General features: G+C 37.8%; 1 protein-coding gene across 1 annotated transcript in view; it reads left to right on the top strand.

Moving 5' to 3' along the window:
- Nucleotides 1-15,101: 15,101 nt before the first annotated feature.
- Nucleotides 15,102-17,692, top strand: part of LOC139716086 (rho GTPase-activating protein 18-like) — a 132,614-nt gene continuing 130,023 nt past the window's right edge. The window contains exon 1 of the mRNA XM_071627640.1: nucleotides 15,102-15,179. The gene's annotated coding sequence lies outside the window, so the exon portion shown is untranslated. The remainder of the gene's footprint in view (nucleotides 15,180-17,692) is intronic.

Raw genomic sequence — 17,692 nt, 5'->3', positions numbered from 1 at the left:
GCAAAATCAGCCTGTCCTCAATGGGTTAAATGTATTTTGTGTTGTTGTCTCCAGCTTGAAAGTTAAACTTTGTCAAAGCCCAGAATGTTTTGGGTGAGAGCCATGGACCATCCACGCACGGCAGGGCTCACTGTATCATCAACCGCAGGGCTATTAATATCTCCTGGAAATGATTAAAGTTTGCGCCTCTTTAGTTGGAAGCGCTATTCTTCACGGTGTTTTCTCAGCTTAGACCGTATTTGTTCAATCAGGTTGTTAAGGAAGGGATTAATGCCTCCATAAAGGTCATGATGATTCTTGTAAGGAGGTGGGAAAAAATTCTCAATTAAGAGGATTACCTGTCAAACCAACAAAGACATCCATCAACCAGTTGACTTGTAGCTTGTACCTATCAGCGGTCTGTTCGGTGGAAGCATACATTTGTAGTTGCACAGCAATGTTTAATTAACCCTAACAGGACAACAACTAGAAAGTAACATTCACATTTTGTGGAGTGTACCGCCTATTGGTAGTTAATGACATAGGGTAGGCAGTCTGAGTCACCTCCTACTTAAAGGTCCTGTTTACCATTGGGAGCAGTGATTTAAAAAATGTTCGAGATATCACATTTGATGCATAGTTTGTAGGTCAGTTGTATCACAAAACATCCCATGAACATATACACTTAAAAATTTTGCAATAAAGCCATAAATATATTGGAGCTATCAATATTTTTCTCAATAAACCGTAACTGTAGACGATTTAATCTGGAAACATTTTTATTATAACTATTGTTCACATTTTGTGTATTTAACAATACTTACATGTAGCATCAATTATACGGATTCAAATTGAAGACCTGAATATAAGAACGACCCGAGTCCAATTTTTGGCCAAATTCAGTTTGATATGGGAAATTGTAGCTTATGCATGGACTCATCTTGTGTGTAAATGATAAATCCTAATTACCTCCGGAAGAGCCTGAAATGAATGAGTTAAATCTTATATGAATGTAAGAATGAAGGACTTGGGTCATTCTTACATTCACATTTATAGCGCCTTCTCTCATCCTTCTCTCATCTCTATAGCATAATATCATGTATAAGTGAATCAAAGAATGACCCAAGTCCATATGATTCAAAGAACGACCAAAGTCTATCACACAAAATGGCCTCTCCACAATTAATGTACATGTAAATGTTAATTGTCATAATTATGTTCTGATTTGTATATACAATGTTGCCTTGCCATCACAGTTAAATAGAATATTATTGGACAAATAAAAAAGTTATGAAGTTTTTTTAAGTTTACTCGAAATGGTCTTCCATGGACTTGGTTCGTTCTTATATTCAGATACTCAATTTTTACAGTAGTTGTTTCTTTCCCGATCTCATATTTTAGAACTAATTTAAAGTGCTAAAGCTGGGTTTTTGTTTTGTCTGCAAATGGTAAATAATGCCTTTAACCCTAACAGGACAACTACTGAAAAGCACCATTTACATTTTGCGAAGTGTAACTACTTAATTGTTATTGTATACAAGGCTGGAACTGAAAGGAACGGATAATCCTCACTTGTGTCTTTATGTTGTTGTAATGTGTTCTTTTTATTGTTGAATTTTGATGACCTTTTTATGAACCCAGACTGTGATCCTAAGTAACAAATGGTGTTTGTTTGTTTGTTTGTTTGTTTTAGCAATAGATGTTTCAAATTTATTCTTTTTTTTTCAGTTTTTTCTCTTTCTTTTTTTTTTCCATTTCAGATTGACACTGGTCCAGATTATACAGAAATTGAAAGTATTGAGGATATCACTGGCCCTGACTCTCAGAATGAATACAATTTGTGTGAATAAATGGTGTTGATAATATAAACACTTTGAATGTGACATCTTTAGTTTCAAAGTATTGCAGTAAGGTAGGTTCAAAGCACTTTTTTGACTTGTCAGTAAGAATATGATATACTGTAAAACATGATATATTCACGGCATGAATTTTTTGCGAATTGGAGCCGACGGCCTTTTTTGCGGCATGAAATTTTCGCGAACTGCCACTGGCATTCAATGCATACAGTGTAGACAAGAATTTTCGCGTGCATTTTAATTTCGCGAATCTTGGCGCTCGTGAAATTCGCGAAATTAAAATGCACGCGAAAATTCCTCGTTTTACAGTAATCATACATTGTATTCATACATTGTAGCATACTGTGTGTGTGTCTAGATATTTTTATATGGACGGATGCATGCTTATGCTCACTTGTTATCGTATTCAGCAATCGCACGTTCTCTTGCCTATCTTTAGGGTAAAGTTTGTTACTCCAAAGGTTCATGGATCCGCAAATGAAATAAGGTTTGTATTTCCGAAGGTTTGTTAGCATGCACCGTCTTCACATTTTCAGATTAACAAACCTTCAGAATAATGAGCCTTATTTCATTTTCGGAATTACGATTGTATCAGATTTAGCGAATCTTTGGAATAACCCAACAAATGTTTGGATTAACAAACCTCTACGTATAGGGAATTTATCTATTTTGGAATGATAAATCTTGGGAATAAGTTACCTAACTTTATTTTTTGGATAATCGAACCTTTGGAATAATGAATGTCACCCAACTATATACAGTACTTTGCATCCAGCTTATCCCTTTCAGACAAGAGAGCTCTCATATGCATACATGATGTATGGATATAGGATGTTTTTATGTGTGTAATGCCCATTATTTATTCTTCCTAGATGACTACCATTAAAATGTTGTTGATATCGAAACTACATTATATGGTTTGGGAACTGTTATGACATATGATGCAACATGCTCATTTCTATTTCTGAATGTTCTCATAATAGCCATACACGTGTACGTGGTATACGTTGTAGGTACTGTAGGTGTGGCTTAATGGCATTGCTTGCTAGGGTAAGCGCAAATCACCAAATGAAATCAATGTAATGTAAAGATATTATGTGCTAAGCCAGCAATAGGGAGAGACTCAGGCCCTTCCCATGAAACAGTGCGTGAGGGCGTATGCTGCCATAAAAACTTGTAAGATTATTGAATATCAGGGCAATGTGTCTGGATGGTCTCACATCAACACATTGTAATCCATATTTCGTATAAAATATACAATAACTCTATGTGTGTATGAAAGCACAAGAAACTGAGGTAAAATGAACTCTGTCATGTCGTAATATGATAGAGGGCATTGACCTTTGGTCATTGGTGCCCAAGTCCAAAGGCAGCAGGTGTAAAGATGACTGTCAGATGGCAGGTTACCTCATAAATCCATGCAAAGTTCCCATAAACTTTAAAAATCCTCTATAGATAAAGTCTGCCCAGAATGGACATACATTGTATAGATCTAAACTTGACAGGAAGTAAGTGTGGTACAGGTGTGTTTGTTTACCGCGTTACCCCAGGAGTGGTGGAATCCTACCGTTTCCTCGTCTTTAGCAGCCATGAGATTTACAGGAGGACAACTTCCTGTTCCCTCAGAGGTCAGCTTCCAGACCAGTCGCACCGTCGGTGAAAAATCACGACGTAAGGGCAATTTGGGCGATAGTTGCATGGCAACATTGCCAAAAACCCTCATAAAACATTGCTAGAAAAATTACAGCCAGTGTGTGATTTTTGTAACTTCGCATGAACTTTCTTTCTGGTGATATTTTGCAATGAGAGTGCTTGCAATGAACCCATCAGCGGGGCTCTGTTTGAAAAAGTTATGCATAACATTATGCACCGATGGCAGAAATACTGTAAAACCAGAAGCATTCATAAATTAGAGCAAATTCCCTTAAGTTTTTTTTTTGTTTTGTTTTTTGCACCATGAAAGTTTCATAAGTATCCACCGGCATACAATGCATTGTGTAGAAAAAAAACAACAACAAACAAACAAGCTTTCGTGTGCATTTTACTTAATTGCAAATATTGACTCCTCACAAAATTCATGAAAGTTTTATATTTATGAATATTTCTGGTTTTACAGTTGATAAATCTGGTAGTGACATTGGTCAAAATGACTGACAGAATTTTGCGTTAACTGAATTATTCTTTAGGAGTGGTGCATTGGTATATGCTTCTCGCTCTTCACTCATAAATCAAATCATATTTGCAGATTTCTAAAGGCCCTGTCATAATTCATGGTCACATTGGCAAAACTTCACAAAGTTGAAGTTCTTGAAGTTTTGCCAGGGTGACCGCAAACCTCCCAAAAACTTCTTGCGAAACTTCTCGCAAAACTGCCCACTCAAACTAGGGAAATTTCCTGAACCCTGGCAAGTCTTCTCAAAGTTTGTGCAGTCTGAAAACTCGAAATTGAATTTTGTACTGGCATTTTGATACTGTCAAATGGTCTGGCATGACAATAATTCTCCCTTTGCTGGCATTTCTCATCATTTGAACCCCCCTCCCCCCCCCCCCCCCAAAAAAAAAAAAAAAACACACACAAAACTAATACCCCTTTCAGTAACCCTCCTGGCTTGGGCAAGGCCCGAGCTTAGTCGTAAAATTTTGAGTTTATGAATGGGTCAGGCCAAAGTGGCCCGCGCCAGGCGCGGACTAGTTTGGCACTGCTACAGCCTAGCACCAAGCGCGGGCCAGGCGTCGATCGAGGAGTTTATGAACGGTAGCAGTGCCAGGCTCGGGCCAAAATTCCTTACATGGTCAAAGGTCACAATTACCTGGCTGTGCCTCCGCCGGAGCGTGCCTTCAGTTACCATGGTAGTTATCCCTTATGTGACCGAGTTCGTGAATGGGTCATCATAAAAGTAGTGCAGCTCTGCTGTGGTTACTGAACGCAATTTTTACTGCTTGGTGCCGGCCAATTTAGCTCAGGCCAGGAGCTGGCTAAAAATGCACGAGTTACTGCAAGGGATACAAAAAAACAAGACGAAACAAAAAAAAAATGCCCAAAACAAAAACAAACAATAAAACAATCAACTTGTATATAGGCCTACATGTACATTCAAACTCGGATGGAACATTACACCTGAGATTGTGTTGCCGTATCAAGGGCACCATCATACTCACATATTTTTTCAGGGGTGGTATATCCCTTTAAAGGGATCCTTTAATTCACCGCAGAATTGTGACCAGAAAATGGTATACACTCTACCAAAACAGATATCCTGTAGGAAGGAAGCCAGTGTTCACTCACGGTGACATACGATGGATAGTGTCTTCTGCACACTGTCTCTCCAAAAATGGATCAAAACGAGACTGACTGGTCTACAAATGCAATGCAGCATGGACCTGCATTAGGGGTGGAATGTTACTTTTAAAATGATATCTCCGAAAAAATGCAGTACCCCCTCATGGTATTAACCTGTTGAGGACAAGTCTCGAGTATACTTGAGCAGGTGTCTATAGGAAATGTGTGTTGTAGCAAAAACCAGTCTGTCCTCAACAGGTTAAGGTGGGGGGGGGGGGGGGGGAGTAGAAAGTGAGTGTGTACTGCAGCCAATAAGTGTAGATAGAATTGGCACGTAACTGCTTTGAAGTTGCAGTCAAGATACATTTAAGTAATGGTGATATTAATGAGTATTTGCAATGTTTCCATCCCGTCTTAGTGAGTCGTGTTTGGCTTAAAACGGAAAGGAGACAAAAAGGGGGAAAGTTTAACACTAATACACAGAGTAAAAACATGTACGTTGCTTGACAAGAACAGTTTTTAGTAATGCCTAACACTGACCATATTCACTAGCTACCAGACTTGCACATGGTAGTTTTGCAACTGTGCTAGTAAGTACAAAAAGAATTGATGTTACAGGCCAGGGCTGCAGTGTATATGTACATTGTACAATTTACATGAAGGGTAGGCCGACACAACCTGTAAAATGTCAATCAGTTGCAATGTAGGAAGTCGTTACGCATTGCATTGATGGACTCCATAGCCATTCCGGTCCAGCAGTCATGGCTTCAGGCACCATAACTACAGTACCCGCAGGGAGGTGGCCTCCCTGGTACCTGGTATACATTGTACATCTGTCAGCTAGTGAAAGTTACCTCTTTTGGTTGGTTTGTTTGTCTGTCTGTTTGTTTTTGTTTGTCTTTTAATGTTATAATTATTGCTATTTCTTAAATGGCTGCTGTAGATTAAGAGGCCTGGAGCAGATGGGAGCTATTTCTTTGAGATGGTATATTTTGGTCTGGTTGTGATTCCTTAGAGGTTACATGCAATTTACTGCTTCTGAAAGTTGCCTCTGGCTTTTTTATGGCTGTGCTATTAAAGTGCAAGAAATTTTTATACATGATGCCCTGAGCAACAATGAGATATTTCTTTGACAGAGTGCATTTCAGTGCAGTTGTGATGCGAGGGCGGGAGCATGTACAGTGTATACAACTTTGGTAGTGTCAGTGAAAGTTGTTTCAAATTTTTTATGGCTGTGGTAGACTGTAAGAACTTTAAACAAGAGACCACGGTTGAGACAAGTTATCCCTTTAACAAGGTCCTTATACATTATAGTCTTACTGGGATTCTGTGGAGTTAACATATTGCTTTACAGACTCAAGTGATCACCAGCTCTGGAATTTACAATCTGAATTGCTGGTTTAGAGTGTAAGAAATACCACAAAATACAGAATGTAATACCCCTTTCATAAACTCATCCTCCAATTATCCGCATAAGAATAATGCGGACAATTCAATAAAAAATGCGTTCACAAACTCTGAAAATTATCCGCTTTATTTTTACGAGCACCCGTCCTGAAAAAGGCGGATAATCGTCATGGTGACTGCACACGTCCCTCCTGCGGGAAAGACAGGTGACATTTGACCGCACCTTGGCAATTATCCGCATTATTTGGGTTTGCGTTCATAAACTCCAAATCTGGTCCCGATGCTGCTATTATGCGGATAATAGAAGGGTCGAAATAAAGCGCATTATTCTTTCCCCTCTCCAATTTTACGACCAAATGTTGCGGATATTATCCGCATTATTGAGTTTATGAAAGGGGTATCAGAAAATGAATGAAACTGTGGACATTGCGAATCAAACTCTAGTTTTTCTTTTTAGTTTTAGTCTTGAAATGTACAACAAAAATCCTTTGCATCAGCTTATTTTTAGATGTGTGATACTCATCAAAATACAATGTACCATTTGTCGTTGGGCAAGATGTTGTACAATATGTACTTTGCTGGATTATAGTAGGGCCTATATCAGAAACATTAAGTCCACATGTTTTCATTTATACAAAGCATTTTAGCAAACACATGTGAGGATTTGATGTAAATGTCCAATCTCGTATATAATATAGATCTGCATTACATGCTTCGGACTAAATATTCCTGTTCTTGAAAACATGCAAGGCTGTAGAATTCCATAATTTTCTTGTTTCATTTTCCAATTGTGCTTAAAATGTTACTATTCTGTCAGTTACGACTTGGGTCCATAACTGATATCAAATTCAATTTGACTTAAATGAGGCGGCTGTACGTTTTAACTTTTTGATTTAAATCGTTTCCTAGGATGGTAAGGCAGGCTTTTGGATTTGTTGTGCCCTCATAGGGAACTTTTCAGTGAAAGCCTTAAAGGGATCGTAAAGTTTTTATTGAGACAGAGATTCAGGTTTTCAACTTTTTGTGAAATGTTTTAAGAATCCTTGTGAAATATGAAAGAGCATGAAATTTTAAGAGAGATTCGAAGTCTATTTGATGAAAAATTGGTTTTGTAAATCACTGATGTTTCCAAAAACAAAGAGGTCCAAATAAAAGGCGTGACCCAGTTTTATGAGGACCACTTTCTTTTACTTTGTTTTTGGATATCTCAGTCATTCCAAAATTGATTTTTATCAAATAAACTTTGAATTCCTCTTAGAATAGTATGTTTTACAATATTTCATAAGTGATTCTTAATTATCTCGCAAAATTTATTAAATCAATATCTGAATCTCCATCTCAACCAAAACTATACCATCCCTTTTAACATGGAGAGGGATACCAAGGTATACAACACTAATTCCATTGAATGCAGTGGTGTCACTTCACAGTTATCCATATTACTATACATGTAATTGCTATCCATTCAGAATTAAGATTGGACAGTTGACTCATAAATGGCTCTTGACAAGTCTGATGTTAAATTGAATTACTGGTTTCACTACCGCTGCATCGTCTTCCGCTTGGGTTTATCTTTGAACAGGAATTCGCAATCTCTAGATCTGTCTGTTGTGGGGAGCCATGAATATAATGTTTTGCAAATTGCACTGTGCAACCTTGGAATGTCTCCACACTAGCTTTTTCATGCATTTGTTATGTTAACCGGTTGAGGACGGGTTGATTTTGCTACAACACGCATTTCCCGTAGACCCTTGCCTGAGGATATACTCATCGGGACTCGTCCTCAACGGGTAAAAAGTGCATTATGGATACATGTGACCAACACTACCATCATGTGAAAGTATGGGAAACTTGAAAAGCCTACATTTTTCATACATGCCATGTCTTAATTTAATAATGGAACTGCAATTGCGTTTCATTCTGTTCAGTGAAATCAACTGAGTATAGATTTACTCTTTAGATTAAGAGCTTTTTATCAAGAGTGTTTCCACTTCCTGTAGAATAACCAACTTGACACGGAGTATCTGCCATCATATGAAAGGAGACTCTCACTACAATTTCAATTCAATTTTATTTCCACATAATCATTAAAAGGATACAAAAGATACATAAAATGTTATATAATGAACATCAATTGGAATATACAGAGTAAAAGAGTTTATACATATACATACCATATTCACCAAACACAAAGTGAATTAGAAAGAAAGGAAATAATAACATGATGGATGATTTGTGGAGGGATCATGAGAAGTTTTTATGGAGTTCCATAAAACTTAGAAGTATGATCCCCAAAGAGTACAGAAATTGAAAGAGAGTATTACAGTGTATGTGTGTGTGTGTGTGTGGGGGGGGGGGGGGGGTATCTAGATTTCATTTAATCGGATGCACTAAAAAAAAAAATGGAACATAAAATTTCCTCTACAAGACTTGTCATTTAAAAGTTTTGAATGAATACATTATTAGTGGAAAAGTGAGCAAAGAAAATGGGATTCCATCGGGATCCCGATGGAATCCCATTTTCTTTGCTCACTTTTCCACTAATAATTTATATTCTTTCTGGTCAGTTTATTCTGTCTTTATTTGAATGAATACATAAGTACTTTGTAATTCCATTTTAACCCATTACCTGTGGGAACCTGGTAACTTGTGTATAGATTTATAGGGATTCCAAAATTCAGTATGAAATGGGTTAAAGATAGAAGGATATGTGCAAATTTAATTTCAGGTATTCCACCCATGGGCATATAGGCCCTTTACAAATCTGAATGGTACATAAAATTGTGTATTGTGTGTGTGTATGTGTGTATGAGGTGTATGTGCATTTTCTGCTTTAAATTGTATTGTACAATCAATGTACAGTGTACATGTATTCCATATCTTTGGTGTCACTGTGGTGCACTGTGTTTGTAGAAGGAAGAAAAGTCCCCTTTTGGATTACCAGGATAAGATAGCCCAACCTGTATGGAGTGTGTGTGTGCAGAGTCAACAGTCCCATCTGTTTGTTTTGCACGTGTGAAGATGTCTGAGCAGAGATGTCTGAATACTTCAACTTTAATAGATGACACAGAGCTGGTGGTCATGTGGTGCTTTCAGTCATTGCCAAAAATTCTTCCGTTGCAGCGTTTTGACATCATTTTACAAGCACGTAGAGTACATGCAAGAATTTCTGTTGCATGTCTTTTTTATGAGTACTTATTATGACTTTTTAGAGCAAAATATAAAAGCTGAAAGGACAAGTTCACCTTCATAGACATGTGGGTTGAGTGAATGCAGCAATATTAGTAGAACACATCAGTGAGAGTTTGAGCAAAATCGGACAATCCGTTAAAAAGTTATGAATTTTTAAAGTTTCTGCTCAGTCACGGCTGGATGAAAAGACTACTATAGCTTGTGATATAACATGAGTATAACGATATAAAGAAAGAATAAAGAAAATTCAACATATTTCCATTTTTTCCCATAACAAAAGAACACTCGACTTCTCTCTTTCAGTAGGCAGGGGGAATAATATTACCCTTAACATACATCAGTAGCAAGTCGAAGAACTGTGCACTTTATTCAAAAAGTAAAGTTTTTGTTAAATTCTCTTTTTATTTTCCTTTTAATAGTTGTACGCATGTGACATCATACACTGTAGTACACTAGTCTTCTCTTCCAGCAGTGACTGCGCAGATACTTAAAATATTCGTAGCTTTTGAACGGATTGTCCAATTTTCCTCAAACTTTCACTGATGTGTTCTACTAATATTGCTGCATTCTCTCAATCCTTATGTATATGAAGGTGGACTTGTCCTTTAAAGGGATGGTACAGTTTCAGTTGAGATGGGGTTTCGAGTTTCCAACTTTTTTTGTGAAATAATGATAAACCTCTTATGAAATATAAAGGAGCATAGAAGGGGAATTCAAAGCTTATTTGATGGAAATTGGTTGTGAAATGGCTGAGATATTAAAAAACAAAGAGGTTCTAATAAAAGGTGGGACTTTTATTAGGACCACTTTGTTTTATTTTGTTTTTGGCTATTTCAGTCATTTTAAAACCAATTTTCATCAAATAAACTTTGATCCCTCTTAGAATTTTATGCTCTCTAATATTTCATACTTGTATTTTTAATCATATTACAAAAAGTGAAAATATGAATTTCCCATCTAAACCAAACTATACCATCCCTTTAAGAAACAAGAGGAGAAAAGGGGAAATTTAATTGATGTAATATTATTCAACTTAACTTACAGTTGTCATTCAAACTATATATTGTAGTTTAATTTAGTGCTCTTTTTTTTTGTATGCATGTAGCATTTGCTGCCCTTGTATCAGATGTACAACTGTAAGAGAACCCACACCTGACACCAAATATTACAGACCTGTGCTTTATCAGATGAAAGGCTGTTATTCACTCACAGAGAGTGGTCATAGATGTGGTCGTTTTTTATGTGTCTGATTTTATGCTGTTCCATTTTCAGCATCACAGCCTTTGTGGTTTTGTCTCACACCCCTGGGAATGGAATAGTCAGTGATAGCCTTGGATGTGACAATGCCCAGCATGCAAATCAACTTTTTGCTCTACATTCTGTTTAGACTGTAACTGCAGGCTATCTTTAATTTTAAGACTTGTTATGAAAGAGAGTCAAATTAAACAGGCAAATCAAATGCTGAATGTATTCATGCCATGTACAATGTACAGCTGTACAATGTAAGCCTAAGGCGCTTTTAACACTTGCAAATATTTGCATAATCCCGTACCTACGGTGGGGCTAAGGAGGGGGGGGGGGGGGGGGGGGGGGGGGGCTTAGCCCCACCGTTGGTACCGGACTTTCCTTAGCCCACTTTCTGTTAACACTTGTTTTTGCCAAAGTGGGCTAGTCCCACCGATAATCCCGTACTACTAGTATCTGGCCCTGCAAAAACGCAGGCAAAAATTGGTACAGGATTAACGATAGTCCTGGGTCAGAGAAAGTACGAGGATTAAGAAACACAAGTGTAAAAAGGGCTCAAGTGTAAAAAGGGCTCAAGTGTTGCTATTGTGTGTAAAGATTGTCTTCCATTTGTACTCTTTGTGTGCTATAGCATGAACCCTATACATGTACATGTATGTGCCACATTATTCTTCGAGACATGAAGCTTGAGTGATTTTGGAAAACACTTTTTTTTGTTGCAAATCCATGTACTGTAATTATTTATGGTCATATCTATGCTAGAAATATAGTCCAGCAAAGTTGTATGGAAAACTGAAAGCTTTGTTTCGCTATGTATTCTTTCAAATTTGACCCCCGTCCCACCTCCCCCCCCCCCCCCCACTACCACCAAGAGACGCATAATATACAGTACAAATCTTTGGACAGCTACATAGTGTATTGTCACCTACAATGTTCCTCGTGACCCCGGTACTCCAACATTTTTACTTGCTGCATAATTGGCTACAGATGTCAGTTAATGGGAAACCGTAACATTGATTGGATACACACGTGTAGGAATCGGAGTACTCACTTCCTTGAAGTGGATTATGCATTACTAGTATACTCTGCTTAATTTGATAGTGTTAATTGGGTGAGCTCTTCTCCCGCCAACCCTGTGTTATCAAACAGAGTATACTTGTAGCTGTATGCAGAACATTGGGTATTTTAGGGATTTATGTAAAGTATGTAAGAATCAAACCAGTGATGGTTCCTCAGGTGATACTGTAAAACCAGAAATGTTTGCGTACATTTTCATTTTGCTAATTTCGCGAGAGCCAAGATTTGCGGAATTAGAATGCACGCATAAGTTCTTGTCTACACTATATGCATTGAATGCCATTGGCAATTCACAAAAATTTCATGCCAGCGAAAAAGGCTTTCTGCTCCAATTTACAAAAAATTCACACGGCGAATGCTTTTATACAGTCCGTGCTTATCTTCAATGGTACATGTAGCTGAGAATTAGTCGTAGCTTTCTTTAGATAAGATTAGTTTATGGCATAGTTTATTTTCTTCAATCACCTTGATTGATCATTTTTATGCAAATGGTGTGATGTCATAGGGAACAGAGAATCATGTAGACCTGCATGGACAAAATATGTATGAACTTGTTCACACAATTTACTATCTATCTAGACAAACACAGATATGACTAAGTATTAACTATGATAGATATGACTAACTATAAAATGGCATAGTTTTTAAGGACATGATGATATCAGGAATGCATTTGAACAGACACAAGAATACATGAAGGAATCTACCCCCCCCCCCCCCCCAAAAAAAAAAAGAAAAGAAAAGAAAGAGACACACAAACATTGTACATACAGTAGCTTATAATAGTCAAAAGGCCTACATGTTGGATATATGTGTAATATGGGGATGCAATGAACTTCAGATCTCTGCACCCATGACTGTCAGTGCTGGTAGCTTGAGGGTCTTTGAGAAAGACTAGCTCTCTCCTGGCAATAAAATTCAACAAAGCGGCCAGGGAATGCTTTCACAGAAACTGAAAGTTGTAGCCACATGCTGTTTATGATGATATAAATGATATCTATTTCTTGTGTTGTCCAATGATTCTGGATCCAATGATTCTGGGTCACTACTGCACCCCTCCACCCCCCCCCCCCAAAAAAAAAAAAAGAAATAAAATAAATAAATAAATAAAAAATTCTTGCCATTCCCGATTGACAAAATTTTATGCTTGAAAAAATATGTGGTTGTACATGGACATATGTTGTGTTTTGGAGTCTAACTTTGTTGAACATTGTCCAGCAATCTCTCCTTAAAAATAGATTTATGGCTCACATTTGTTCTGCACTTTTAGAATATGCTGTGCTAGCCATAAACTTTTAAGAGCTCAAGTTGAATACCTTATGACTGAAACAGAGAGTACAATGACAAGTCAGTCTGTCTTGAATTGCGAGAGAACCAGACAGAAAAATACAGTGATACAGTTTAGGTATTACAGACAGATAGATAAATATCATACAGCATGTAAAAAGAATGTAGCTATCCGATTGGTCGATTGCTCATCATGTGACATGCAATTAAAGTGCCATTGCGTGCTGTCGCCATCAACCATGCAATTTGTTTGAGCAAAAATGGATATCGCACAGGTGATGTCACCAATTTCCATTGACTCCTGTGTTAAACTCATGGATCGATGTGTGTGGTTTTTGTTCCATTTCACGGACCTGATGTCATAATAAAGAAACCTTGCCACAAACGTTCAGCAGTTACTAAACAACTTCAACTGATCAGTTTCTTTAACGCAACTGACTGACTATGCTACTTGTTCACCTTTCACAAAAAAAGGAAAAAAAATGGTTACCATTTCTGTACTAAATTAAAGAATCTGTGTGGACCAAATCTGTTGATGTACAAAACAAATAATGTATGGTTATTACTCGTGCAATAGAACAAGATTTTGCACTCGAAAGATGAGGTACACTATTCAACTCGGCTTCGCCTCGTTGAAAAGAGCGCTTCTATCTTTCACCTCAAGTGAGATCTCGTATATCATCGCACGCATAACCATTCAGTATTAGTATATTATAGAGAGAAGGAGAGAGATAGGAAGGGAGAGAGAGGAGAGGGCGAGAGGAAGAAGGAGAAAGAGAGTGGGGGGGGGGGGTTAGAGTGTGTATATGCCCCCCCCCCCCCCAATACAAAGAACGGTTCATGTAAGCTGGCTCTCGCACCTCATGCAAATGTGGGAGCCTACTCACTGCATGGTCTTACTCTTACATCATTGCAAGCATGATCGTTCTTGCTGTTGTAAGCTACCAATGACCGGGATGTGGGATGGGGCATTTTGATCGCCATGGCGATGGCTTGGGTATCTGCTCCTCCAATCAAACTCTGTGGCGGCTATGAACCTGTCACTTCCTTCCTGCTCCTGGTCTAGGAATGACCAGTATGCAAACATCCCCCCATGACCTCAGGGGGAGGAAACTCTGACCACCAATTGCTCAAGTGGTGAGCCATGGGAATCAGACTCCCTTTAAAGGGACAGGTTTAGAAACTCGGATTCAATGTTCTATGATACTGTAAAAGTGGATACTTTCGTGTGAGTAATTCTTTTTTCGTAGCTTGGCCGTTTAAGTTGAATTTTGTTAATTCCGCAGAATCAGATTGTTAATTACTATGAACATACGGTGTATGGCATGACAAAATTTTTGCCTGCTTCTATTTTTGCGCTAGCTTCTGGTTGTGCGAAATGCGCGCAAATTTCAACACCACGAAAATTTCCACTTCCACAGTAATTGGTACTTATGTGATGGTATAAAACTGATGACAAGATCCATGAATAATTCCCAATCTTGATTATGATGTCAAAATATATAACAAGTTCATAATGGTTAAATTAAAAAAAACCAAATGCAACAATTTTTGGTGACTTAGAGGCTCGCTATTTACGACAGGGGTCAAATAATCCTTTATATAATCAAGTGCAGATCAAATCAAGTGTGGATGATATTTATATTATATTCATTTGTTCTATCTCATATGTCCAGGGAAATCCAGGAGAGATCCTATTTTTGTGACTTAGGAAGGGGAAGGTATCACTGGCATGTGAAGAGGTCAGCATCGTTCCACCGTTCCACATCCAAGTGAAACCGGGCCTGGAGGTGATGTGTTTCTATGTGTGTCGAAGGAGAGCACTGATTTTAGGAATATAGAGCAAGTTTTGAGCGGTAAGTAGTTCCAACAGAATATGACCATTCGTCACGACAGGAAAATGTTGCCTCTGTACATTCATTTCAATGTCTTTCCACAGATCTTAAAAAAAAACATGGTGTACCTTCCATGTGTCAATGTCTACAGTAAGTCTAATAACTGCTTTGAATAAGCTTCTGGGAATTTCCAGCAGTACTTTTATTACAGACAAAACCTACTTCTAGTTCTGCTTAACTTGGATGTAAAGAGTATGACATCATAGTAAACAAAATGGTAAATGTCTGATTAGAATTGGGTTTAAGATTTAGGGAGTTATAGATGTTTAAAAGTTCATGTGTGTCACAAAAATAACAATAATACATGTCAATCATTACCCTCCATGCAAACTACGGTGTAGATGATTAGTGTAGATGAGAATAATCATGTCAGTGTCGCAGAGCTCTCCAATTGACCATTTCTGTATTGTACAGTTGAACCTCTCTTATCCGGCCTCCCTTTATCCGGATCGCTCTATTATACGGAGGCATTCTCGCCGTGATTTAAAAAAAATATAATAATTACGGGAGGAAATTGGGATTCCCAACTCCTTGAGAACTCCTACACAAACACACATGAATTACATATTACTTCCAACATGATTAACATACATTACATCAAATTTCCTTCCAAATTGCTTACCTTCAGACATTTTAACATCCCCAAACATCCCCAAATCATCGCAAGAACATGGACACAAGATTATGCGCTTGAGTCCTCTCACTCACATGTAACAATGAAAAGGTTGCAGTATACACATTACTACATGTGGTACTACAATGGGCTACATCAGTACATGTGTATGTATATGCACATGTATAAAGCATTGAGTCTCCCGTATCCGGCCAAATCCCTTATCCGGATGAGCCCCGGTCCCGACTTGTCCGGATACGAGAGGTTCAACTGTATTCAATTTTAATGCATGCTATGTTAACAAAAGACTGCCTACCAAAGAAACTAGCGGGAGGCTTGCTCTACCTAGCAACAGCAGATGAATACTGAGTGAGTTCCTGCTCAAGAAACTTAATTGGAAGGAGCAGCTGAAAAAAAAAGAAGATGATTGTTACTAGGCAACAGGAAAGAAACGTTGCAATGAATTATAATGAATTACAGTGACGGTATGTTAGTTTGTACCTGGTACAGAATTATTGGTGAGATAATTTAAATATTATATGTAATCCCCTCTCAAATTAAAGACATCAGTGCTAGGTATGTACTTTGTATGCCTGTTAGTTTGATGTGATAGAAAGATGATTTGTTTGACCGATTAATAGCAAGAAATTGATGGAGGAAGTCTAATTTTTTGCATGGCATGGGCATCATTTCTTCAATTTAGAATTAATTTGCATTGATGATAATTTTACTAATATTACAATACTGAGAATGCGTGGTAAACTAAATGGAATCATATAGCATCAAATCTTTGAGGTATCAAAGTGCTTTAAACCTTTTGCTCACATGGACTGAATGTTTCATGCACTATCCAAATTTGGCATTATGATAAATGAGAGTCAAAGGGTTATATTCAGTGAACTGTATGCGTGTGTGCAGTACCATCGATTTTACATTCTACATGTATGTGGGAAGTGTGTACAAAATGTATAAATGTGTTTGAGTACGAGGCTGTGAGTGCCTGTGTTGGACGTCAGTTTGCCGTTATCTTATTCTGATATGAACGTACTGGAGAATGCCAGCAATGCGTGCCCCTTGTCATAGAGAGAGAGAGAGAGAGAGAGAGAGAGAGAGGGGAAAAGACAGAGAGACAGAAGGATGGACACAGAGAGAGAGAGAGAGTAATAGAAGCGGAGCTGCCAAGTCTCCCTGATTCTGCCGGAGTCTCCCTGAAAATGTCAAAATCTGTTCATGTCTGAATGAGAGACTAGTAAAATCTCCCTGATTTGGGAATTATTTTTGCCCATTGAAATACATGTACCACACAGATATCTCCCTGATTGCTGTGTGGAATCTCCCTGATTTGGATGTGGGAATGTTGGCAGACCTATAGAAAGAGGAAGAGGAGAAGAGAAAAAGATAAAGCAAGGCACAACAATTTGTCAATATTCTGAGGAATGTTATGCTAATTATTATTATTATTTTGTTTATTCAAGATCTTTCAAATGGAAACATTGACCATAATATATTATGATTCTAAAACTTCTTGTGGGTGTTGATTTGGTCCGCTGGTGTGTTAATGGAGTGATGGGAATCTATTGTTATTGATATTGACATTTTTTATCAATCTTAGTGGGGGAGTAACTGGAAGATGCAATTCTGGCCTGAAGGTGACAAGTTAGCATGAATACATCTATGATTAATGTAACAAGAAAATGGCAGTACAAAAGGACAAAGTTTTCCTACCATTGTAAGCATGAGTATCATATGCACAGAGGATTGATTCTTGATCAGGGGCCTGTTTCATGAAGAGTTGTGATTGATCTTATGCTTAATTTATGGACCGTAACTTAGTGAATCAAGCATAAGTTCAATGCTGAGC

This window comes from Diadema antillarum, unplaced genomic scaffold (assembly GCF_040938485.1).
Source record: "Diadema antillarum isolate AM-2024a unplaced genomic scaffold, OU_Dant_1.0 scf00000060, whole genome shotgun sequence".
Lineage (NCBI taxonomy): Eukaryota > Metazoa > Echinodermata > Echinoidea > Diadematoida > Diadematidae > Diadema > Diadema antillarum.
This window is presented reverse-complemented; position numbering and strand designations above follow the sequence as displayed.